This window comes from Hipposideros armiger, unplaced genomic scaffold (assembly GCF_001890085.2).
Source record: "Hipposideros armiger isolate ML-2016 unplaced genomic scaffold, ASM189008v1 scaffold_170, whole genome shotgun sequence".
In the NCBI taxonomy this organism is placed as follows: Eukaryota; Metazoa; Chordata; class Mammalia; order Chiroptera; family Hipposideridae; genus Hipposideros; species Hipposideros armiger.
Window position 1 is genome coordinate 2,970,814 of NW_017731520.1, and position 26,194 is coordinate 2,997,007.

General features: G+C 42.0%; 1 long non-coding RNA gene across 1 annotated transcript in view; it reads left to right on the forward strand.

The window, feature by feature from the left end:
• Positions 1 to 22,324, forward strand: part of LOC109387832 (uncharacterized) — a 78,184-nt gene extending 55,860 nt beyond the window's left edge. Inside the window, exons 3-4 of the long non-coding RNA XR_002125102.1 lie at positions 21,814 to 21,915; positions 22,117 to 22,324. This is a non-coding gene — a long non-coding RNA (uncharacterized LOC109387832). The remainder of the gene's footprint in view (positions 1 to 21,813; positions 21,916 to 22,116) is intronic.
• The last annotated feature ends 3,870 nt before the right edge of the window (positions 22,325 to 26,194 follow it).

A 26,194-nucleotide genomic window follows, 5' to 3' on the forward strand; every position in this document is an offset into this window, starting at 1 on the left:
AAGATACTCCTATATCAAAACAGTAAAAGAAAGGGAACCCTGAAGGATCAAATCCTGACTCCATTTTTTGTTTTGTTTTTGTTTTGGCTCTCAGAGCCATCCAGCTTTCCGTCTTTCAACCCCAAGTTGCCTGATCCCAAGCAGAAAGTGCCTCAGTCCAGCATCTAATCAAGCTCATGGGTAGCAACTGAAGCCATTGACATTATTTGGGGGAAAACTGGGTATTCAGGAACAATGTCAGTTTGAAAACAACATCAATCTACCCAACGCATTTATTGTCAAAATATAATACGTAATTTCTATTTAGTTCTAACTAGCTGCAAAAGGCAGACTACCAATGGCCAAATGGTAGGCATTACATAAGCAAAAACTTATAAATCAAATGTAATTGATGTGGAAACCACAAGACCACAATGGAGTGCTAACATTCTTTGCAAGATGACAACTTGAAATAACTCCCCCAAACTGGCCGGTTGCCATAAGGTTAATAACAGCTCCCTAACTAGGGATGGGTAATTTTATAGCCTTTCTGCATTCTGTCTATGGCATTTGATGTGATTTCTGTTTCAGGGCTCTGATCTCCTGGCTGTGAGTAAGTACTGTGAATGCACAAATAGATTGCAACGAAAGTAGAAAATAGCATGTGGCAAATTGCAAGATTAATTGGGGAAGGGCTCGGGGGTTGCGCAGATTGTTAATGATTCTAAAACTGGTTTTCATTCCGTGAATTCACTCCTTGACTTGGAGCTAACTATGTAATCATGTCCCAGGATTTGCTTTTCGAAAATATTAGTCTTCACAGAAGAAAGATAGATAATTGACCTCCTTGGACCTCTGAAGTATTTCCAGGCTAACTCAGAAACGAAGAGAGATTTTGCTACTGCTCTGTATGAAAAATCTGCTTTTTTGCTTTCTCTTTTCTTTCTTTTTGGCAAGAACAGTCAAATATATAGCTACCTGTAATGGGACTTTAGGACACGTGAAAAGCGCTTTGGTATAAAAATTCCTTCTTTATTGGTTGACTAATCTTTTGCATTCTATGGTTAGAAATTCTTTGTCTTTTTAGACACCTAGTGTCTTGGGAGTGAAAACATGAAACAGTCATTTATAACATTGAGCAATTAATTTATCTTATTCTGTGAGTCAGTTTTTATAGCAAGTCATGGCTAACACGTATTGAGTACTGTACTATGTTCCATGTATTTCATGTCTTATCTGATTTCATCTTCACTTTAATATTATGAATGTGTTAATTCTACACCTGTTTTTGTGGGTGGGGAAACTGAGGCTCAAAGACGTAAATAATGTTGTTCAAGGTCAGAGAGCTAATAAGAGGCAAAGCCGAGGCTCTGCTTCAGGTCTCTAATGCTGCTGTTTATGCTCTTAAATGCTACACTCTGATGTTAGGGAAAGGGGGCAGAAGGAAATAAAAGCGCCTGGCACCGAGAAAGACATCACAGCAGGCTAAGGTCAGGAAGGGGCAGAGGAGGGTGTCTCTTCGTTGCTTTTCGTTTTTCCTTAGTTTTGGGAAGGCTGAACTGTGGACGAGCACAGGATGATGCCTCGGCCATTGTAGGGAGTACAGGGTTTTCCAAACTGTAAATTATAACTTATGAGTGGGTCACGAAGTCCCTTGAGTGGATTATGAGCAGCATTTTGGGGGAGACTTGTACAATCTTAGGAGATTTTATTAAAATATGTTATAACCCTCGTTATGGGAGTTAAACAATGTTAAGATCCAAGATTAGAAAAAGAAAATTTTCCGAAATATTTACTCATAGCCATGTGATAATATGTGTGTAACAGCGGGTACTGGGGAGATCTATCTACTCAGCGTCCACCTCACAACACCCCCAAGCAGTTGGGGAGCGGGGGCGGTTATCATAGGTCCCGGTGCAGAAACTGATTACTTTGAACAATTCGTTGTAACTCTCCCCAGAATTGCATCATAATTGTCTCAGGCTCCCAGGCCTGAGTCAAAGCAGCCAAGCAGATGCCATGGAGGAAGAGTTATGTGGTCAGCATGTTAATAAAAGCAAATAGAGAAGAGGAGAAAACATCAGCGTTGGCCGAGGGATTCTTAGCACGCACACGGCATGTTAGAACTAACGCCTGGACACTGGTGGAGCGTGTGTGAGACAGAAAACTAGCGGGAAGGATGTGAAACGCCACCCATTGGCTGGATGGAGCTCTGATCTCCCGCGCCTGGTACCTCATCTGAATCTGTAGCAAGTGATAATAATAGTGAATGGATGCCTGTAAGCCCCTTCCCCTTTGCGAGGGACTGTTCTGAGAAATCTGCATACATTAATTTTTAGCCCTCACAGCAAGTCTGTGATTTAAGGACTCTTCTTAGCCTCATTTCACAGGCTTGGTGAAGTAGGCAACACGTCCCGGACCCACAGCAAGACTGAGGAGGAGCTGGTGTGTGGCTCTGCCGTCTGTGCTCGTGATCCTGACAGTATCCCGACCGTCACACAATTAGGGCATCAGTGTGGTATAAGTTAATTTTATATGAACACAACTTATATTTAATGGTGAAACGAAGCTCAGGGGAACCTGAATCTCTGTCGGCAAAGCACTGGCATTTTCAACTGAGTTTCAGTGTATGTGATATATATATATTTTTTTTTTTCTTTTTTTTTTTTCTAAAGAATATTATGGAATGAGACTCTTTCAGAGTTTGGGGAAATTTTACCCTTTTGATTGAAATAACATGATTGCCTTTAAATAGGTGGTTTTTATTATGAGAGGAAGGAGAAGGAGGAAGTGAAAAATACAGAGGCATGTTGATGTTGAACTGTTGGATATGCGAATGTCCATCGCGGACACAGAAAATGTTGAGTCCTATCAGCATTTGGCCAGTAAATGCAGAACCAGCATGAGTGATATAGAATAAATGCTTAATTATAGGGATCAGACCTTAGATAATTATGGGACCCAATGGAAATGTCTCTTCAAGGACTCTTGAGTCTAGTGTTAGGCCTGACGTTCGTACAGGTCCACGAGGCTGGCTTCCGGGGAGGAGAGCAGGATGTGACGTGGGAAAGAGCAAGGGGATACTAGACCTTCTCTCATGCCCTTCAACCCTGGGGAGGTGAGACGGGTGCCCTGCACAGGAAGCTGGCGTGCGCCACAGAGATGCACACACACCTGGCCCAGCTTAGCGGAGCAGAAGGAGGGACTGCATAGGAGCTGGACGTGCTGTGGGTCTGGCTGCTGTCCTGTCAGCGAGGTGAGTTGCAGCAGACCTGCAGTGAGGTGTGCGGGCTGCCGTGTTGCCTGGCATGCTTGCACCGATCTCCAAAATGGAAACAAGAAAGTAGGATGGAAGGAAGGAAAGGGGAGCACATCTAGAGGCATGTTCCTGGTCGGCTGTTGCATAAGGACATGTAAAACGTTGTCCTGAGAAGGGCAGGGAGTTAGGTTTCTCTTACAGCCATCCAGACACAGAAGCGTGTGGTCTCGGTGGGAGACGGTCCAGCTCTAGGAGGTCCTCTGGCCAAGCTCCTTGCATGTCCTTGCGCCTCCATCCCGTGGGGAGCTGTCCTCCTCCAAAGAGTGAGTGTGGCGCCAGCACATCTGCCTGCGGCCTGCAGAGAGAGAGAGGGAGAAAATGGGTGGAAATGGGCTTCAACGACGGGACCGGAAGTTGTACAGCTCTGTATTTGTCTGTCAGGTCTGTTTGGTCTGTAATGTCATTCAAGCCCTTGTTTCCTTATTGGTTTCTGATTAAAGTTGGTTGTTCAAGTCCCTGCCTATTATTAGACTGCTGTGTATTTCTCTCTTCAGTCCTGTTAATATTTGCTTGATATTTAGGCATTGTGATGTTGGGCACATCTATATTTATAGTTGTTGTATCCTCTTGATGAATTGACCTCTTAATCATTATGTAATAACGTTTGTGTTTTGTTAGAGTTTTTGACTTAAAGTCTGTTTTGTCTGATGTAAACATGGTCACTGCTGCTCTCTTGGTTCTCATTTGCATGGAATATCTTTTTCCATCCGTTCACTTTCATTCTGTTTGTATTAAAGCTAAGGTGAGTCTTTCATAGGCAGCGTATCTTTGGATCTTGCTTTTTTGTTTTGGAGGCAGGCTGAGAAAAATCAAGACCAGTGACTGCTGTACGTGGCAGCCAGTGGGAAGGTTTATTATTCCCATTAGTGGTCTTCACTCTGAAATGTTTATATAGCTAATAAAATGTATCTAGTAAGATGTTTTCTACCCATTTTAATTCCTTTTAAAATGACCTTTTACCTGACATTTCTTTATTGTTATTATTATTATTATTATTAGTTTCAGGTGACATTTCATGGCAACATCCTAAGATTTCTCTTTTATTTTTTTCCACTGAAGGTCTCTATTATGGTTTTAACTCTTGGTTCCACCTTGATGTAACATTTAAGTCTCACTTAATATGTATTTTTGAGGTTATTTCAAATAGGGAAAAATAATATGAGAAAGATAGAAAAAATTCGTATATTCCAAACGGCTGTAACACATTTTTTTATTGACACTTCAACTAGATATTACAGCATAACTTAGGTGGCCCATGGTTTCAGAAGCATATTTATACTTATTGATGCAGTGTTGCCCTTTCATTGGTTACTCCCCAGTAAATGTTTTCAAGTCATAAATGGATTTGAAGTCATCTAGTTTCTCCCAAATTATTTCTCTTCACATCATGAATTACAAATAAAAATTGTATGTATTTACAAATAAAATATATCCATATGGGGCTGGCCGAGTGGCACGATGGTTAAGAACTGGCTTGGGATGCCAGAGGGCCCCGGTTCGGATCCCACATATGAGGGCCAGTGACACTGCCCTCCACAGCTAAGATGCTGAACAACAGCTCAACCTGGAGCTGGGCTGCCATGAGTCGCTGGCGACGGCATAGGCTGCAGCCCCCGTGGCAGTGGGTTGCCATGGGCTACCGTGTGTAGCCAGCAGCCAGCAGCCACAGTGAGCAGCCAGCAGCCACAGTGAGCGGCCAGCAGCCGCAGTGAGCGGCCATCCAGAAGCTGGCGACTGATCTGCCTCACTCAGGAAGAGCGCAATGATGGTGCCAACTTGGCCCAGTGAAGCAATGTCCTCCACAACTAGACTGAAGAACAAAACGACAGCAACTTGTCTGTTCCCCTTCCCCAATTCCCCAGCGCTGTTCCCATCCCCCCAATTCTCCAATTAAAAAAAAAATCTTAAAAAAAAAATATATATATATATATATCTCCGTATGTTTCAGTACCCTTCACCTTTCAGTACCCTTCAACTTTTATCATTAATTCATTCATCTAGTAAACAACGACTGATGTATATTGGGTTATCGGAAAAGTCATGATGCATGTTTGCAATAGATTGCACTAGTTCATTTTTGGAAGTAGTAGAGTCATTCGCATCTATGTTATTGCTATGTCATTTAATAGCTGCCAGTTCTAGCTTCATTCTAAAAAAAAAATATTGAGCGATTTGGTTGAGTTTTGGAGATTTTACAACAAGTTGAAGATGGAAGACCAGACTGTGCATTTTTGCCATATTTTACTGTTTTACTTCCATAAAGGGAAGAACGTGCATCAAGCTTGTGAAAAGTTGCATCAAGTTTATGGTGACAATGCTCTACAAGAACATCAGTGCCAACGATGGTTCACGAAATTCCGTGCTGGTGATTTTGATCTCAACGACGCTTCTCGGTCAGGGAGGCCCACCGAGGTTGATGACGACAAAATAAAGGCATTCATCGACTCAAACCCACGTTACACGACATGAGAGATTGCAGAAACATTGAACATCCATCATTCAAGTGTTCACGACCACCTGAAGAAGCTGGGATACATAGGCAAGCTCGATGTTTGGGTTCTGCATGAACTCAAAGTTGTTCATTTGACGGCAGCGCATATAAACATCTGTGATATGTTCATTAAGCGTGAGGAAAACGATCGTTTTTTGAAGTGACTGATAACTGGTGATGAGAAGTGGACTGTTCACAACAATGTGGTGCTCCAACAGTCTTGGTCCCGACGTGATGATTTGCCACAAACAACATCGAAAGCAGACATTCATCTGAGGAAGGTTATGCTCTCAGTGTGGTGGGGTTTTAAAGGTGTGTTTTTTGAGCTCCTCCCAAGGAGCCAAACAATCAATTCGAATGTGTACTGTTGGCAATTGGACAGGTTGAACAAATCCATCATCCAGAAAGAATGCAGGTTGGTTTTTTTTTTTTTTTTAGTTATTATTAGTTTCAGGCGTACAACACAATGAAATAGTTAGACATTTACACCCCTCACAAAGTGATAACCCCCCTCCCCCAATCTACTGCCCCTCTGACATTGTCAGTAGCTGTTGCAATTCCATTGACTCTATTCCCTATGCTGTACTCCACACCCTGTGACTATATATATATATATATATATATATATATATACATATATATATATATATATACACACACATATATACACATATATATATACATGTACACACACACATATATATATATATATATATATATATATATATATATATATAATAGTTGACATTCAGTATTATTCAGCTCCAGCTTCAGGTGTGCAGCGCAGTGCTCAGGCACTCACACCGTCTGTGAAGTGGCCTTGCTCAGAGAAGGAGTCGGCAAGGTTAGATCACTGCGTTGGAAGGTGAATGTTTAGGCAAGATGGTTTGTGAGAGGTAAGCAAGAGCTATGGTCTTGTTTGTTATGCAGAGGAGTGTGGCACTTGAGGTCAAAGAAATAGGGGTGAGACATGAACAATTTGTGTCTCATTAAGGTGGCATTGTAATGGAAGAATTTATGAAGAGGAAGATCAATACATTTAATTATTTTAACATGCAAAGGCTGCGGGTCCAAAATAAAAAAGACTAAAATTAAGAAGCAAGTTAAATTGTGACAACTATCTATAGTAAGTGTGACAAAGGTTAATCGTTTTAGTATTTAAAAAGTTCATTCAAATTGAGAACAGCAGCACTGAGAAGACCCTCAGGGATTGCAGCGTGTGACACTAATGATAATTAGGAAATAACTAGGTTAACAAACTTGTTAGCATTCAAATTAAAACAACAGGGAGGCCTCACTTTTTGTTTGTCAGATTACAAAACTTTTGAAACAAGAATTACAGTCAGACTACCCGGTGCTGACAAAAGTATGGAGTAAAAGGAATTTCATGCTTTGCATAAATTAATATAATCTTTGTGGATGTAATTGTATATTGAGTTTGAAAATTGACCACATTCAATGACCTAGGAGTCTCTCATGTTGGAATATTGGCTAAGGAAATACTCTGAAGTATAAAAGGGGCTATTCTGATGCTTAAATAAGATCAATGATGTGAAGCAGATAGTGTATATCCTGACACATACAAACACAAAATGAATGTTATTATTATGGTTATTATTGGCACAAGTATGGGCCATTAAACATCATCAAAAGTCACTTCCAGGAGCATTTGTAACCATGTGGTACAGAGAATAACAGGAGTTCAATTTGGTTCACTACATTATATTTAAAATAGGTCTTAGGAAATAATTTGACAATCATGCCCCAAAATATACACCTTAGAGTCTTTTGTACGTAGACATGATCATAAACGATATTGCGTGATCATAAATAATATCGCACTTGACCATTAATGAAGAGTGATACAAGTTTGTAGAGAAACTTGAAATAAAAAATTCCATCTATCATTTAACACGAGAAAGGAGAACGGTGAAGCAGACTCCCGAACAAGTATGTGCTGTTGTCTGAAATGTTCTTAAAATGGGAGAATTAAGGCAACACTTGAGGCTGTTTTTCTTATGGTCAGGGGCTGTCACCCAGTGGGAAGCCGGGGAATAGAAAGCAAAATTATAACTGAGTGATGGGAAGTGGTTTAAATTGTACTTTTGGAAACTGCATGGAGTCCAGGATTTGGGACAAGTCATTTTTTTTTCTTCCATTTGAAGTATTTCTCAGGCTTAGACTCACTCAGATCATCCAGCACATAGCGATTGACATTTTGTAAAATATACACAGTCACAACGTTCAGGGTTAAGACGAATTTTTATTTTCAAGTGCACTTGTCCTAAGGAACTGTGCTGCACACAGCACGTCACATCGGATAAAGTGGAGGGAGAAATTGAACTATTAGATTGGCTCCCACCTATGCACTTACCAGAAAAAAACACACCTGCCTCATTGGTGAGAACTTAATTGCTGCCACTGTGGAGTTATTTTGGCCTTGAAATGCACCCAGGGTGGAGTGGGGTGGGGAGAAGGGGAATTGTTGGTCTTCTGAGTTCCCTCTACCCCCTGCCTTTTCCCCTTCCCCTCCTTCTCTCTCTCCCTCCTGCCCTTCCTTCGTTCTTTCCTTCACCATTTCATTTTACATTCCTGGCTTAGCTGACCTGACTCTTGAGTTAGTCTTGGTTCAGAAAGAGTGTGAGAACCTGGCACAGTTATAGGTCCCCCCAAGGATGTGCGGAATATATCTTGATGCCATGATGTCCTTATTTCTGTGAAGTGAGCATAAGCTTTAGAGTGGGGTGACCCTTGTCGATTCCCAGTTGTGCTGGTTATTAGCCATGTGACATTGTTGCATAAGCCACTGGGTTCTCTGAGCCTCAGTTTTCTTACTTATAGATTAGATCCTATAAGAGTCCGTTTGCAAGGCTGTGGCATATAGTAAATGTTTCATATTTGGTGCCAAATATTTAACCCCCCCTCCCCCCTGCAAAGAAACAAACAAACAAAAACTTGTTGGGTTTCCTGAGAGAAGATTTGATACATAGATGACCTTTCTTGTCACCATGGTATGCGGCTCAGACACCAGTCACAGAAGCTCATTCGTAGTGTATAAACTTAATTTCTGAAGTTCCCGCTTCTAGGAGTATACCATCCTTTGATCTCCCATTTAAGAAAGCAGAGGAGGAAACCACAGTTGCAATGTTCTGGAAATAATTTTGAATGTGATTTCGTTTATTTTGAAAAGGGTGAGTCCATTTTTGTACATTGTTAAAATTACTTAAGACACACCGCCCAGCCGACCTCGGGTGAGTCACTGACCCCTTGAAGGAAATGTAGTGGGTGAGAAGAGTTTGACTGGAGCACACCTTCAGACCCCTGCTGGTAGCGTCATTCCACAGAAAGTCTGCATCTGGTGGAAGAGGAGAGCAGCCGCAGTTTTGAGAGGTGGATTCTTTGAGGAATAACTAAAGGCAGGGAGGGAGCTGTTATAGGTGAAAGGGGTGAGCGTAGTAAGCTGAGCAGCCTTGAAATTACCTTAAGATGCTGGACCCTTTCAGCTCTCTCTCACCAGGGTATTAACGAGGGAGGGAGAGGCGGAGTGGCAGAGGGAGCGGAAAACGATTCGTGCTGAGAATATTTACAATTTAAAGTCTGCAGCAGCAGAGTCTGAAAGCATCCTTCTAATCTAGTCACCTTAGCCGCCAGATGTTTTTACTTAGCGTGAAGAGAACAAGCAACCAGGGCCTTTCCTTACAAATCCGTCTCCTCTTTCTCCTTATGGGTAGATGGCGGATAACAGTTGTTTCCAGCCTACATATCGCTGTCACCGTGAATGAAAAGAGTGTGTCTAGGACAAGTCAGTTCACCGCCTTTGTCTTATTATCTCATCTGCTTCCTGAAGGGAAGAATCAGTTGATAGAGGTAGCTTGCCGTAACAGTCTATGATTCTATGAATGTGAATATTCAGAAAGGCGTCCTGTGGCCGCACAAACATCTCCTTTACTAATTGGAGTTCACAGCTTCCTCTGGAGGCCAAGGGTCAATGAGGGGACGGGCTCCATCAGCACGTCCATTGGGGCAAGTCACCTGACCCCTCGGTAATTAGAGCGTCCTGGTCTAGTGCAGGGGCTGTTCGTGAGAGTTGAAAGAGATGAAGCAGGAAAAACACTTTTCACATCATAAAGCTGTGTAATTGTCATCTGGTATCATTAGGTGAAATAGGGCAACACGATCATTATGGATTCCGGGAATTAATCAAATAAACAACGATGGCAAAAACAGTATTTTTCACTCATCTAATTTTAACTCGAAATGAGCAATAGAGGCTCCTTTATTAACAAGCAGTGTGTCATTATTTTCAGGCTTATTGTTTCCTTACATAACTAAGAGGTTGCTATAAACATTTACTATGGAAGACAGAACATAATTCTGCCAGTGAGAATTTATCCAGTTGAAATACTCACGATGCAAATAAAGTTTTCAAAAGTTATTCATTTGTTAGTTACACATAGGAGTATTAATTTCACAAAAAATATGTTACTGACTCTCCCCATTATCTGCCTCCCTCTCTCCCTCCCTCCCTGCCCCCCCCCAGTTTCCCCCATCTCCCTCTCTCTGCCTCCCTCCCCATCCCTGCTCTGTTTCTTAGACATCACAGAGTGATCTTTGATGGTTCGTTTCCTTTTCTCTCCATAGTTTCTCTCTAGGCAGACAAGCTTAGACCAGGTCATGCCTTTGACAGTCAGTGATGTACAGGCCATTTCTTCTTCTCTGTCGGGTCGGGACCCCTCTTCCAAGCTCCAGTACCATATTTTCAGTTGCCTGCTGCTTATATCTGACTATATCGAGTACGAGCTTCCACTCACAGTGGATCTGTTATTAATATGTCCTCCTACACCTGCTTTTCCCTCCCTGGTTCTTTGTCTGTGAGGGGCTACTGACCTCCCTGCACGCAGGCGCCAGACCTTGATGTCATCTCTGTCACCCTTCCTCTTCCTCTTCTCATCTGATTCAACAGTTCCTCAGAATGGGACTATTTCTTCACTCTTCTCCATTTCTAGACTCACTATACAGTTACAGTTTACCTCTTACCTGGGTTGTCGCGATGCTTCTCAGCTGGTTTCTCTATCTCCACACTCTCCTCTAATTCATTGTATATGCAATTGCCAGATCAACCCTAGTTCTTGGAATCATAGATCCCAAACTTAGAAACAGACCTCACAGTGATCTTGTTCAACCAGCGGGACGCTCTTTAGTTTTCTGTAAATCCCAAACCAAATCTGTGCTTAGATATCTCTCCCACACGCCTTAGCCTTTGAAAATAACCTCGCTATTTTCAGGTATTTCCCCCCTCTTCCTCCTCTGGCTGTCCTTCCGCCTTCTTCCTTGAGCTGAAATCCTTCTCCCTCTTTTGTCTTAAGTCTGTCCCCTGTGGCCGTGCAGAAAGTTGGGATTTCAGATCTGTAGGTAGTTATTCCGGGTCACAGCATGAATGTGCTCCATTGGGCTAGGGTTTCGAAGCTGTCAGGAGCAGTGCTGGTTTTAATCACGCTGGTTGCAAACTTCTGCAGAAAGAAAATAGAAATGTACAGCCACCTCTGAACCCAAAGGTATCCTGGCTGTGTAAATTCTTTTTTTTTTTGAGAAAAAAGGCAGAATTTTAAGGCCAGGAACGTAAAAACATGCATTGTGAACTCCTTTGTGGTTGATTTAAAAGTATAATTTAAGAAATATGATTTATCTCCTATACTAGTCATTTTTTTATTTGATAAAATTAATTAAAACATGTTCCATGATTATTAGAATTTACAAGTTTAGATTTTTAGATACATATTGGAATATCTTAATCACAAGAGAGTAATTATATCTTTACACTAAATGGCAGACAAATACAGCAGAGAAATTTGCCATTTAACACAGAGATCAGATCATACCCAAATTTAATTACATTTTAGACTTTAGTGTAATTGACTAGTTATCGAATATGTCCTCTATATAGCTCCCTAAGTCATAAATGTTCTGGATTTCATATCCCTTTTTATGAGCTGATGGGAAAAGAATTACTACAATCTAGAAACCAAATAAACAAAAGAACTTTTACGGAACTTTCCACTTTTCCTCTGTTAAGGTTAACTGTATTCCTAAGTAGAGAATAAAATTTATAAAATTATATATATATATATATATATATATATATATAGTTTCAAGATCCTTTATTGCCCGGATTATTTTCCTTGGAGAAAGACTCGTTTTGTTCAGAACCTTTTTAGCAGATGCTGCGGCTACCCTTCGGCACGTGGGCTTCCCGTTCATAACCGGTGTCCTAAGGCTGGTACCTGTGGTTCCTGGCTGAGCCTTTCTCTGTCTGGTACTTCCTGCGTCTTCGCCCATACCATCTACTTGTACTCAGATCTTAGTCTCATGGTTAGCTTCTGGGGATGCCCCACTCAAATCACCCCTCTTATAATATCCTACTGTGTACTCTGCACTCAAGCACAGAGTTTTTCCTCTACTTGAATCTTAAGAGACAGGCGATATTAAGATGTCACAGGTGTTTTGGTAAGCCATGTTAAGATTTTTTTTTTAACTCTAAAGCCAAGGGGAGATCACGTAAAGGGTTCCCGCCAGGGGAATGCTAAGGTCAGGTGTGCTGTGTGGTGGGTGGATTTGAGAAAGGCGAGGCCTGAGGTCTCTGTCCACTGAGGCTGTTGCTGTGGTTCAGGAGAAATAGGGCCTCACTGGATGACAAGCATGTGACAGCAACGCAGGAGACGGTGTGGTGTGGCGAGATGTTTATGGAGTAGACTTGACACAACTTGGCCACTGGATTCACTAGAGGTGGAAGGTGAGGGAGTAACTGGCTGGGTGTCGGTGCCGTGTTTTTCCTTCTTTTTGTTATATTAGCTTCAGGTGTATGATTAGATATTTATGCCCCTCACGAAGTGATAACGCCCTCCCCCCACCCAGTCTGCTACCCCTCTGACATCACATGTAGTTGTTACAATTCCATTGACTCTGTTCCCTATGCTGTGCTCCACGTCCTGTGACTCTGTGTGTGTGTGTGTGTGTGTGTGTGTGTGTGTGTGTGTATTCTAGTTGACATTCAGTATTATTCAGCTTCAGGTGTACAGCGCAGTGTACAGATTGTACAGGTGTCTGCACAATCTATGAAGTGATCCCCCTAATACTTCTTAAGGAAGGAGACAGTTTGGGGAGAGATACCTTTTGTTTTTGACATGTTATGTTTGAAATATTTGTGTGAGCCTGAAGATGCATATGTTGTTTCAGAGAGGGTGTAAATAAAACATGTTTATGAAACTGATATATACCTTTCACTTTATTTGTTCAAAAGTATCTTCCACTTTCCCTCCATAACACCTCATCTGTATCAGTTTTACATTAGCTGTATTTGAGGTTTTTTTCTGTTGCTAAGAACTATTATATATTGTGATGTAACCATGTGGACTAAATTCTATTTGCATATCAGTTTATACCTCTTAGGTCCCAGGAGAGAGATTAGAGCATCAACATATGTGAAACTTGTATCTGTAAGACATTTGAAACAGATAAAATAATTACACTGTGTGTGAATGTAAAAGGATGGTGTGTGGGCAGCCATCCTTTAAAAAGTGACTCTGTAATTGAAGAAGAAAATTCGTTTTGTAATATTTGAAAACTCTCCTTGGTCCTCTGCAAAGCTTGAATATGTATGGCAAGCACTATTCGATATAAACATTAATGACTTCATGAAATAATTTTGTTTTTCCTCCTTTCAATATGTGCTCATTTATATGCCTAGCAATGTTTAATGGGCAAAATACCGGGTTGTCGGAAAACTCATGATGTATTTTTGCAACGAAAAACAGAAAAAATACGTCATGACTTTTCTGACAACCCAATAGGTAAACCTCCCTGCCCTCATGAAACTTGCATTCCAATGGAGAGTGGGGGGAGATGGACAAAAGATCATAAAGCAATAAATGGGAAAATCATTTACTATGACAGGTGTGTATAAATGCTCTGAAAAAAATGAAGGACTCGTTCATGGTGAGGGAATAGGGGCTAGGGGCAGGGGTGGGTGGGGAGGGCTGTTAGGAGTGTTAAGGTAGGTCTGCGGATAAAATGAGAGCCAAGCAGGTTGTAGGAGGTGAGGGGGTGATTCAGCCGAGGGAGTGTTGAGAGGAGAAGTGTTCCAGGTAGAGGATCAGCTAGACCGAGGCCCACGGTGGGAGCAGACCTGGGATAGTCGGGAAATAGCAAGGAGACCAGTGGGCTGGCCCAGGTGCCAGGTGAGGGAGGCTCTTGCACGGACTGTGCTGTGAGACCTTTCGCTTTGACCGGGAGTGAGATGGGAAGCAGTGACAGGCTCGGAGCGGAGCAAAACTAGTTTCTGATGTATGTTTTTAAAGCACCACTCAAGCTTCTGTGCAAAGAGTAGACAACGGACGGTCAAATGGGAAAGCACAGTGACCAGTCAGGGTCTCTCACCGCTGTCCAGGTGAGGGAAGCCTGGAAGAGACGAGAAAAGCTGGGATCTCAGTGTACTTTGAATGGAGAGCCAAAAGGTGGGGGGTACCGCAGAGCAGCAGGTTTTGGGGGTGGGCTGATGTCCAATTTTTGCTATGCTAAGTTTGAACTACTTATTAGATAACCAAGCAGTTAAAACAAGAAAATAATGGTGAGTCTCTAACATGGATAACTTATTCTGACTCAAGCTTTTTTCCTCATTATTTATTAGTTTTGTTCTATACCAAATAAAGGACAGTCTATTTATGACAGGGGACTCCAGGCAGTATGGTTATGAGCCTGAATTTATGTGGGTAGTTCTTACAGATGAGGAAAACTATGTGTGCTGAAAGATAATTTACAAAAGGGGAACTGGAGGACCTTATGGAAAAGGATTTCTATTAAGGGAAGAGGCAAAGATAGCAGAGCTTCTGATGTCCAACCAGAGGGACAGGTGTGGCCCCAGGATAGTGTGTCTTTCCGATTGTCCCAAGTCCAGCTTGTATTCCTTCTTCCTCCCATGGCTGACTCATTTTTAGATGCTATGAGAGAAAGAGCTGCGAATAAAAAGTGGAAAAGTGACTTTCACTAAAATCTCTAGAAGATATTAAGACAGGAGAGGTTAGGACATTGGTTCATTCCTGACAGATCCTTACGGGCGAGAGAAGGACCCCTCTCTCTCCACAGTGGACTGCAGCACGGAGCAGCTCTGGTAACTTGGCACTCACTCTGTCAGCAGCACCAGCTAAGGCCATGGCCTCGTATGAGCTGGCAGTGTCAAGTGCAGGAGGCCCAGGCGTTGCCGTGTGGTGGCGCCCACTAGAGATGGTAGCAGGCCTAGAAAAGATGGGACTTAGTCACAAGGGAGATGTCTGTGCCCTGCCCACATTCATATGCAAAATCTTAATCAGTGTGATGGTGTTAGGAGTGGGGCTTTGGGCGGTAATTGGATCAGAGGGCGGGGCCCTCGTGAATAGGACTAGTGCCCTTAGAAGAAGAGACACAGGAGATATGACCTCTGTCCCTGCTGTGGGAGGGTGTAATGAGAAGGCAGCCATCTGAAACAGGAAGATAGCCTTCCCGGGACCGAGTGCTGGCACCCGGATGCTGGATTCTGGTTTTCAGAACTGGGCGAAATAAATGTTTGTTGTGTAGGCACCTGGTCCATGGGGTTCTGTTACAGCAGCCCAGACAGACTAAGCTAGTAGACCCCCAGGTCGTGTGAGAGTCCCACTGGGACTCACAGCTGTATTGAGAGAGAGAGAGAGAGAGAGAGAGAGAGAGAGAGAGAGAGAGAGAGAGAGAGAGAGAGTGTGTGTGTGTGTGTGTGTGTGTGCATGCGTGTGTGCTATGCAGACAATTGGGTGCAAAATATCATGATGGATTTGCGAGCCAGGGAAATGTAAGTTTTACTATCCAAGTGATTCGGTTTTGGCCTCGATCTGAGGTGGACTGAAGAGTGGCTTTAAATGCATCCGTTCTTACCAAAAAAGAAAAATACTGTTTATGTGGTCACCTTGGTTATAGACACGGGATGCTACTGAAGCAGAAAGTGTGTGTCCCATTTCTGAACGAGCCTGTTGGGAAAGAGTGTTTAGGAATGCAGTCGTTGTCAGCTGTCCTCTGTGTGCGACACCAGTGCACGCGCTTTGCACAGGATTTTCATGCCACGAGCCACGTGGTCTCGGTGAGGCCTAGACAGGGAATAGACAACTTGATTATGAAGATGATGATAGTGATGATGATGACAGCAGCTTCCCAGAGCGACTCGTGTGCCAGGCACATGTTTGTGTCACATACGTTGTGCTGTTCCATCTTTATAGCAAGACGCTTAGATTGACATCATTATCTTCATTTTACAAACGAGGAAGCGGAGCATCCCATCGGTTAAGAAGTTTGCCCAAGGTTACGCAGCTAAGCCGCGGCAGGGCTGTGCAAATCCAGATCTTTCTGACCTTGAAGTCCACATTCGAGACACGTGTGAAGACAGCTGCTGCTTCCGTCATACTACCTAACAAACCGTTCCAGAATTCAGAGGCTTTCCCTTCGGAACGTTTGTTTGTTTTTCTTTCTCCTGCAGGGTGGCTCTGCTTCAGGCTGTCCGGAAGCAGGGCTTGGCTCCAGCTTTGGGCTGGTGTCAGGTCTGCTCCCACCCCTCATTTGGGATGTGAGAGGAGAGTGTTTTTATCATGGCCATCAGAGATGCCCAGGTAGACCACATACGCCTCTTCTTAACACCTCAGCTCCTGTCACCTCCACAGTTCAAAGGCATATGGCGGAGCCCAGAATCGGGAGGGTGAGAAGCATCACCCGTGGGAGGGACTGCAGATCACATGGCTAAGGGAACAGAGTTCTAGTTTTATAGAATTGAGACCAGTTACCCAATTCATCACAGCACCATGGCACGCTACTTTCCTGTTGAGAGGAAACTTATCACTGCTTTGAAAGAGTCATTCTAACTGTATATCCATGAATGGTGCTTTGGAAGTCCCATCTTTCTGTGTGAAGAGCTGCATCACGCAAAATAATACATCTTAACACGTTTGAAAGGCCTCTGCTGACACTGAGTTTTCTAGTTAACTGTCACGTGCAAAGGCACATTTACTACTTTTATCGCTTATATGCATTTCTCTTTCAATAAGATAAAATTAAATTTAGGCGTTCCCATGTGTGTCCGAGTTGGACCTCTTTATAGCTCCTAGATTCATCCCTCACCCACTCCCCGTAAATGCTGATGTCTTGCGCACGTGGATGTTTCTATGATACTGAACTTCACCTCTCCGTCTTTTTATGTATGATAAGAAAGCAACTGGTTGATTCATTAAAGTCAGAAAAACAGTATGATCCAGAAAATTATTTTGCCTCATTTGTACCAAACAATAGTATCATTGCTTAAGGTTGTTTTTCTGTTTCGTTTTGTTTTTAAAATTTCAGATGATTGTTATGGCTTCATGCAGACAATACTTTAGTTCATGGAGATTCTAACACATTCAGTACTTGCACATTATTTAACCTCCAAATTCTATGATTTTGAAATCTTCCAGGGAGTAATTGCTAAAAACGCTGAATTATTGTTTATTTGGAGCCCGCCAGATGGAAGTACATTCAACAGTCACCTGGAATCAGGGGTTCCCTTCCTGAATAATCTGCCAGCCGAGTTCCTACATGTAGGACCTTCAACATTAATCTGAAAGCACTCTAAAAGAGAGTCGTAACATAGATTTTGGCTCTTTATTTGTCTTTGGCTTTCTTTGTAAGGAGTCCTTTTCAAGAATGATGGAACCAGAAGTAGTTGTAACAGAAGATAGCTTCTCGCGGAGAGAAAGCTCAGTTTAGACATTTCACTTCCTTAACTTTGCTTTCCAACCTTCTATCGAAAGCATCTATGGGGCTGATAAAGCATCTGGAGAGTAAGCTGTGAAAAGCCGTCCGCCTTAGATAGCTGAGAGCAACAGTTGGTCAGAGGGGGCCTCTTTTCCTCTATGTTGTAGCTCAGCTGAGGAGTTTGTTTTTTTTAAAGATTTTATTGCGGAATTGGGAAAGGAGAACAGCCAAGTTGTTGTCCTTCAATCTTAGTTGTGGAGGGTGCAGCTAGCTCAGCTCCAAGTCCAGTCACCATCCGGCTGCCTGTCTGCAGCTCTCAGCCACGCAGCTCAAGGTGCCGTGTTCAATCTCAGTTGTGGGTGGGTGTAGCCCACCATCCCATACAGGAGCCGAACCGGAAACCTTGTTGTTAGGAGCACGTGCTCTCACCAGCTTAGCCATCCTGCCACCTATTGGCAGCTCACCAGCAAGGAGCTTGCTTTTTGAACTTGGCAACCTAGCTTCTCCAACCATGCAGCCCTCGCGATACTCAGGACATATAGGACAGCCAGCACGTGAGTTCGTGACTTTCTCATGGAACAAACCTGCAGAGTTCACTTTGCAAAACATCCAACCGTTAGTGTGTGGAACACACCTCCAGAAATGAGGCCGCAGTCCCAGGGGCCACGGGGCGGCTCAGGCATCTTCCCTCTGTTATGGGGCTTATAGTGCAGACAGGCCAGCTTTCACAGCTTTTCTCCTGCATTTCATTATGGAACTGACATTACATCTTCTCTCTGGATAAAGGGAGCACAGCAGCCTGTGATGCAAGTTATCTTGGTTACATTTGTGACTTCACCTTCATAATACTGAGGCCTGGCCTCATGTTAAAATAATCAGAGTTGGCATCTAGCCTTGATTTTGGTTGATCTGAAAAGTTTCTGTGTGTGCCAAAAACAAAACAAAACAAAACACCTCTTTTCTTAAAATTCCCAAGGCTGATTTGTGTGCTGGACTGGTCATTTCATTTGGCATACTTCACTGACCTTGACAAAGGAGACCTTCAAATACCACTAACAATCCTTAGCACTGGGCAGCTCTTCTGTGGTTCAGGATTTAGCTACTTATTCAGTTTTTGGCAAGCGTTTCTAACATGTCAGCTGAATGGATTTTCCATTCTGTGTTTTTGATGTCATAAAATCAGATTGCCCGTACCTGTGTTTTAATCCCGTAATTTCTTTTTTTTTTTTTCATATTTATAGCTGTTCCCTGTCCAGGTTTGGGTATCTGTCTGTTGCAGCTGATTCATGGACACTCTCGCTGGCCTCTGAAAGGACAGAGTGAAATTTCATAGAGCACTTTGGCATGTCGCTCGCCACCATTTCTCATATGTGAGAAATAGACTCGGGGCATAAATAATTCGTTAGGTACAGAATGTGCAGAAATATAAAGAGGAATGGCTGTTGAGATAGCGAGTCAGGAGACATAATTAGGTGTGGGCATCTGATGGAAGATTTAGGATGCCAAAAGTTTTGGAGCTGATCCGATAGTAGAGAGGAAGTCCTTGAATATGGGCAGAGTGTAATGAAAACTACATCTTAGAAGAAGAACTTGGTATAGTGTCTTAGCTAAGCTAACCTGGGAAAAAATAGGAAGCCATAATAAGTCATAATGGTAAGGACAGGTGATAATGAGGTTTTAATAAATATGTTTTTAAGATTTATCTGCTTTAGTCAAATATGATTGAAAGTAAAAATAATATTTTTTTCAATTTTTGGACGATTGGCAAGCATACAGATTTAGAGAGTCTTGTGAAAATTTAAGTAATGAGTTAAAGGTTCTACTAATTTTCATCTTTCATTGTCCATCCTAGGTTTCTTACTGCCATGCTTCTGTCTGTCTCAATTATGCAGGTCCTACCCTTAACTGAATGATTTAGAAGTAGCTGGATTTCTGTAATTATACATTTTTACTTGAAAGAGGAGTTTTAGATAACCCACAGTAATTATCTATCTATTTTAATATCTACCTACTGATTATCTATCTGCCTATCTACTTATCATCGTTCTATAGGTATAAATTATTCAACATAACACATATTTCATCTTTACCTACAGATATAAAAATTATAAAATTCTAAAATCCGTATTTTATTTAATTATACATTCTTCATCATCATTCATTTGCTCATTTAATTAATTAGCAAACATCTGTCTTCTTAGAGACTTGTAATTAACATGTGTAAAGCATTTCAGGATGACTTTGAAGGACAGATCATTATAGGTTTTGACTTTATATTTCAGATTTCCCCTTAGAGCTCACTGCTTCAGAATTCTCATTGGCAATCTCAGATAAGACAATTGCAGCCATCTATACCACCTAGGTTATACCTAGGAATTGAAATAGATTACAAACTGACTCAAAAAAAGTTAGGGTGTGTTATCTCAAGTGGTGGTGTAGTTCTATATTTTTTTCCTAGACTCAGACATATGTGTTCATTAAAGAACAGTAAAATCCAGTCTACTATTATATGTCACATCAACTCTCTAGATCTGAGCTAATCCACTAGCCACTAAATAAATATGGCTGGTCTGAATTGAGATGTACTGTATGTATAAAATATACACTGAATTTTGAAGATTAGTACAAAACAAAAAAAATGTAAAATATTTCATTAATAGTATTGATCACGTCTTAAAACACTAGTTTTGAAATATTGGGTTAAATTAAATATTAATATTATTTTACTTGTTTATTTTTATGTAGCTACTGGAAAATCTAAAATTAAACATGCAGCTCATGTATTTCTTACATGAGCTGCACGTTTTTACATTTTTATAGTCTAATCATTCTTGTAAATAGTTTCACAGATAAATAGCCTATGAAAATTCTGTTTGCCAAATTTCCTTTGGCTTTGTCCACAGTAAAATGTTACATTTGTTGGGGTCCACACCCATTCTCCCACAGTCCTACCCCAGTGACGCCCCCATTATTAGGTAAGAACAGAAGCATGTGCTTGAAATAAGTACAAATTGGTACTTCTGTGAACACCAAATAGAAAAAAAAACAACCATAGGAAGGAGAGGCAGCTGTTCCCATTTTTTAAAAAGACTCACTGATTCATTTTGAATTGTCTTGTGCTTGCTCTGTCTTGCCAGATCTGTCTCTGTTGGATGCATTGAGGATGTGGCTATCCTTGAGGACAATCCAATCTGCTAAGGGTCATGATATCTCACTAAACTTAGTGAATCTTAGGCAAGGTACATTGGTCTCCTAGTCTTGGTAGTAAAAAATCTGAGGCTCTAGAAAGCAGAAGCTTCCTCTTTCTTTCTTTCTTTTTGGACTCCAAATTTATTTCAGTTACTTTCACCTGATAAGAGATACTTGGGACCGCCAGTGCTTTGCTGGGGTAGACCAGTTGTCTACTCAGCCACCACCTCTGCCCTGACTATAGCACCGCAGCCTGATGTTGTAGGAAGGTTGGACTGACCTCGTATCATCAGTCATAAAAGGCGAGAACAGAACACTTTTATTGAATACCTACTATGTGCCAGATACTGAGGGCTATTTATACACATTTTCTCAATTAATCCTTATTCCAAGCTCATAAAAATTATGTTAATATTCCCGTTTCTCACACACACAAAACAAACAAGCGCTGTTTATCAGAGAGGGCCCCTAACTAGCAGTGATGGATCCTGGGTTTGAAACCAGCTACGTTCAAGTCCATTCATGATTTTTCATGTTACCATTTTGCTAGGAATGCATCTCCTGTTTAGTAATTACTTATCATCAATAAATGTATGATAATTAAGTCTTGTTAAAATTTATTATTTACATTTCTCCTCCCACTATAGTTAGGATAAAAAATATAAAATCTTGTCACTTCATACTGTGTCACAGCTACTTTTTAGATAACATTCCTTATAACTCACCCACACTTCATTAAATATAGACTTCATGACTGACACTGAGTTATCTTGAACCACTTCTGGTCATTTGTCAACTGTTACGTCTTTAAAAATAGTGGTTTTCACTACATGCCAGGAACAGTTTTCAACACTTTCTGTGTATCCTCTCATTTAATTATCTGCCAAACCCTACGATGCGGGTACTGTTGTTTTGAGGAAACTGATGCAGTGGAGGTTTTGACTACTAACTAGAAGAGCCAGAATCTGTGTGCCGTAAACGTCTACATGCTATAAACGTGTATGTTCTTCTGCTTCTTTCTCAGTAATGGGCTACCTTCTCTTTATGGTTCTTTCCTTAGAAACATATCCATTTATGGTCAGTTTCCATTTCCCAGGAAGACTGCTAGGACCAATCAGAGAAACACCGTGGAAGATAAACTGAATTTAAGTACCAGAAACAGGTATTTATCTTTAGTGTTTTGCTTCTTCTTTATCCATATTTTGTGAATTTATTATATATATATCCTTTATTATAGGTGTTCAATAAGAATTCAAATTCGATTCAAATTTACCTAGTCTTGACTTAAACTAGTGGTCAATTACTTTTGGCATTGCCAGTGGTTGGTATTTGCATCTGTCTCTGGGTCTGTGATTTTTTTCAGATCAAATGGCAGGGAAGAATGTGGTTTTGGAAAGACAGAATCGCCAGGCCCAGTCTCTGCCAAGTCTGAATACACCAGTGACAATGATGTGACAAGAGTCTTATTTAAACTTCTAAGATGTTTGGGTCATAAAGTCGAAAAGACCTAGAGGAAAGGAAAGTGGCAAGACATGCTGCATGTAAGCGGGAGATGGAGGCTTTTCAAGGCGAATCAGGTAAGTTGAATTTTCAGCTTTTTTTTTAGCTGAGCCATCCTGCCACCTGTTGGCAGCTCAGCGGCAGCTCAGCTCAGGCTGGGACTCGAACCGCTGTTGCTCAGAGCTCACACTCTTGAGCGAGCTCTTAACCTACTGAGCCACTCGGCCGGCCCTTCCGGCTCTTTTTAAAGACACCTTGTGTTCCATATTTGCGGACATACCTCACATAGTGTTCATTCAGTTGACTAGCCTTGCTTACTTTGAGCCGCTTCTTTTATCGCCTCTAATTCCATTGACGTAGTTGACGTTGAAAATGTGCATCAGATCTGCTGTCTTTGAGTAGAGATGTGACTTTATCCTCATAAAATGGAGCTCAGAGTTTATTAGAGGCTTTCGGTGGCATTAAGAACTTTGTTTTCCGAATGTACAGTAAATTGCACAGAAAATGACCTTTAATTTTTTTTATCTAATTCTGGAAGTAATTTCCTGTGTATTTCCCTCCATTGTTCTGAGAGTATGTAGAAAATGGGGAGGAATTTAACAGATGAAAGGATCTCATGCTTACTCTATTTCCTTAATGTTTTTGTGCTTTGAAATGTCTTGACATTACAGCCATTTCTGATTTTGAAGTGGGATGTATAAAATTTTAATGCTAATAAAATGGCCCCCTCATTTGATGTCGTTTCTGTTCTGAGTATGTGTTTGAAGAGGGTAAAGGCAAGACAGCTTAAAGTATATATTGTTCTGAAATTCAGTTGTTATGTTGATAATGGACGTCAGCCTCTAGGCGTCTGTGTTTGTCAGAGAACGGAAGGGCTAAGCACCATCAAACTATCCTTCTGGTTTTGTAGCATTTGCACTAACATTTCTCCCTCTTCCTGAGGCTCAGGTTCATTATTCAGGTTCTGTCTTCGATTCAGTTTCAGTTTTCACTACACACATTTGGGAGTGCGTATATTACCAGGCAGCTATCATCTCTCCACTTCTATGCACCTTCAGAGCGAGATCCTAGAACAAGCTTAGTTAACTGAAAACAGCAAGAATGCATCCAGTCTGTAGGGTGGATGTGCTAGGCCATCATTCGTCTAGATTCCAAAACATCAGCATGCCTGCGCAAATAGGCCAATGCATAAACAAGACACAGTAACGAAAACATTGCATTTTTACTCCTTTCCTTCCCTCCTGAGGTCTTCCACGTCACTTGTTTATTTAAAACCTTCCAATAGCTGCCCTTATTACACCTTGAAATGATCTTGTCCTTTGCCATGACCTGCAGGGCACTGTGTGACCCGGTCCCTGCTTGCCTCTCAGTACTTATCTCAGTGATCCTCCGTGTCATCCAGCTCCACACACTGGCCTCTGTCTGTTCCCTAGAAATGCTGAGCTCTTTACTGACTGGGGGTGTTGGCATTGTTTATTCCTTCTTCCCCAAATATTTCCCTTAGATCTTCTCATGCCCGAGGCCTTCTTACCATTCAGGGTTCAGTTCCAATGTTACTTTCTTAGAGAAATTTCTCTTTCCGCGCTCTTTAAAGTAACTGCCATCTCTACCCTAAGCCACGTTACCCATTTATTCCCCTCGCTTCATTCTTCTCTCCCCACTACATTCAGTTCCATGAGATCAAGAATCTTATAAATTTTGTCAATCCTTGTATTTTCAGCTTCTAGAATGCATCCTGACATATAGTAAGTGCTCAATAAATACTTGAGTGGATGCATGGGTCGCATAGTCACAACACAACTTATGCTTTATGTGGAGGCTACATGGATCAGCGTTGTGTTTGGGCAGCGTTTGTGTAAAGGTTTGAAACCGCTTTGGTCAAAGGAGACAAAAGAAGAAAAATGGCTTTCACGAAGCTGCATTCATTATGGGAATGAGTTGCTGACAGGAGTTCTTCTTGAAGAAGCAAAAATCCACAAAACAGCTCAAAGAGCAGAAAGGAGACTTCACATTCCTTATGTGAGGTGGTGGCCCCTCTGAGAATTAAAGATGAAATGTAATGAGACTAATTGCGTGAAGGAGTCTCTTGGTTTGACCGTGATCGTTCTTTGGAATCGCCTCTGCCCCACATCTATCTTACTAGGTTTCGGGAAGGGAAAGACAATTACTTGGACACAAATGCATTTTCTTCCTTTCTTACTGCTCAGCATCAGTGCTTGGGTTTGATAAATTGCCTAAACTACCTGGCTGGCTGGAAGGGAAAGTTATGTTTTTACATTTATATTAAACCCAAACCTTGTGCTTTAAAAATAAATCATCCCATCTGATGGTATTGCCTCTCTTTCATTTGTTTGCTATCGAGCATGAGTTAAAGGTTATGTGCAGAACAATCCTACGGGAGTAATTTACCGTCTCAGGTAGCAGAGAAGCCCTGTAACCAGTAGGCGTCACAGACAGAGGAGCTGTCAGCGAGCGAATTCATTGCTCCCATTCCCGGAGTCCTTTTGTTTTTAGAAGACACTAAAATGTGTTCTCTTTTCTTAGCGCGTGAGAATTTCAGAGATGTCCTGTGGCCTGTCTTTTGGCACCGTGCAATCCATATAGAAAGGACCCCTCTGCCACCTTATGATGGCATTTCGGAGGGATGGGAGTGGGCACACAGACACTACACTGAGTGACAATCACTGTGGTGTCTTAGAGCTTTTAACATTGGGTGCAGGGCATGGAATAAGGTCCCGGGGGACTCAGCATCATTTCCGTTGGGCAGTGTTTTCTCATTAGAGGCCTTCGCTGGGCAAAGGGTGTGAAGTGTGTGAGGCGTTAGGTTTGCCCCTGGCCTGGCCGGCTCAAGCTGCCATTCCCGGCTCGTGCTGCTGTCTCCAGGGCGGCTTATTTCTGCATACAGAGAAGTTCACGATGAACTTTCCTAGCCTCTTCTTCAACGTTTTGCCTTTTCCAGTCTTTCCAAGTGACTATAGTAATATATAGTCAACATCCTAGCTGTGCGACTTTTAAAATCCCTGTAATGCTTTGGACCTAAACATTATCTGCGAAGCATGGGCCGCTGAACGTGTAAGCCATGCTCATTCCTGCCTCTAAACTAGAAAGACAAAGTCACCAAAGGTACTTTTTCCACATGAGGCAACTCCTTCTGGCAAGGTAGTAGTAGTACGAATATACGGACCTATATTTTTGTCATTTTTTTTTCATTCAGAAAAAGGGTTAACTGTTTTTTGATAACCGTGGGATGAACAGCCTTTACGACATTAAAGAAGGCATTCAGGATAAAAGCATTATAAATGTAGCAAGGCTTCTATTCTGAACACAAGCCGACACTCGGATACGGCCAGCCGCAGTGGGGGCGGGGCCCACGTGGGAGCCAGCGGGTCCTCTTCATTGAGGAAGTGAGGCGATCCCCTGGAAAGAACCGGCCCCAAGGAAGCGCACCAGGAAAATCAACTTTTACCGGGAACAACTCCTTTGGCATCAGCAGAGCTTATTTTGAAGGCACTTTGCAAATTTCCGTTTGAACCCATTCCTGATGCATGGAAATATGTCTGCGTGCTAAGAATAAAAAGCACTGTAATGAAAATTAGACTTGTTTCACTAAAATATGTAACCTCTTGGGGCACAGCCTCCCCACCCCCAACTTGCCGCCACCAACAAAGTAAAATGCAGAGGGTGCATCGCCCCCTCGCCTCTTGTACCACAGCAGAAGACTTTGAGGCTTCATACACTGATGGCGTTTTCTAGTAGGAGACGGCAGAGAAGGGATTAACACCAAGCTACTCATGAGACTATGGAAAACATCTCCTGGGAATCCCTCAAATACTTGAGGGTGGTCGCAGGCGACTTTTCAAGGGGTTGAAGTTCAGCCTTGGCTGGTCGTCTCAGAGGCAGTGGGAGTTCGTTTATTACAATTAATCAGACTCCATGACAAC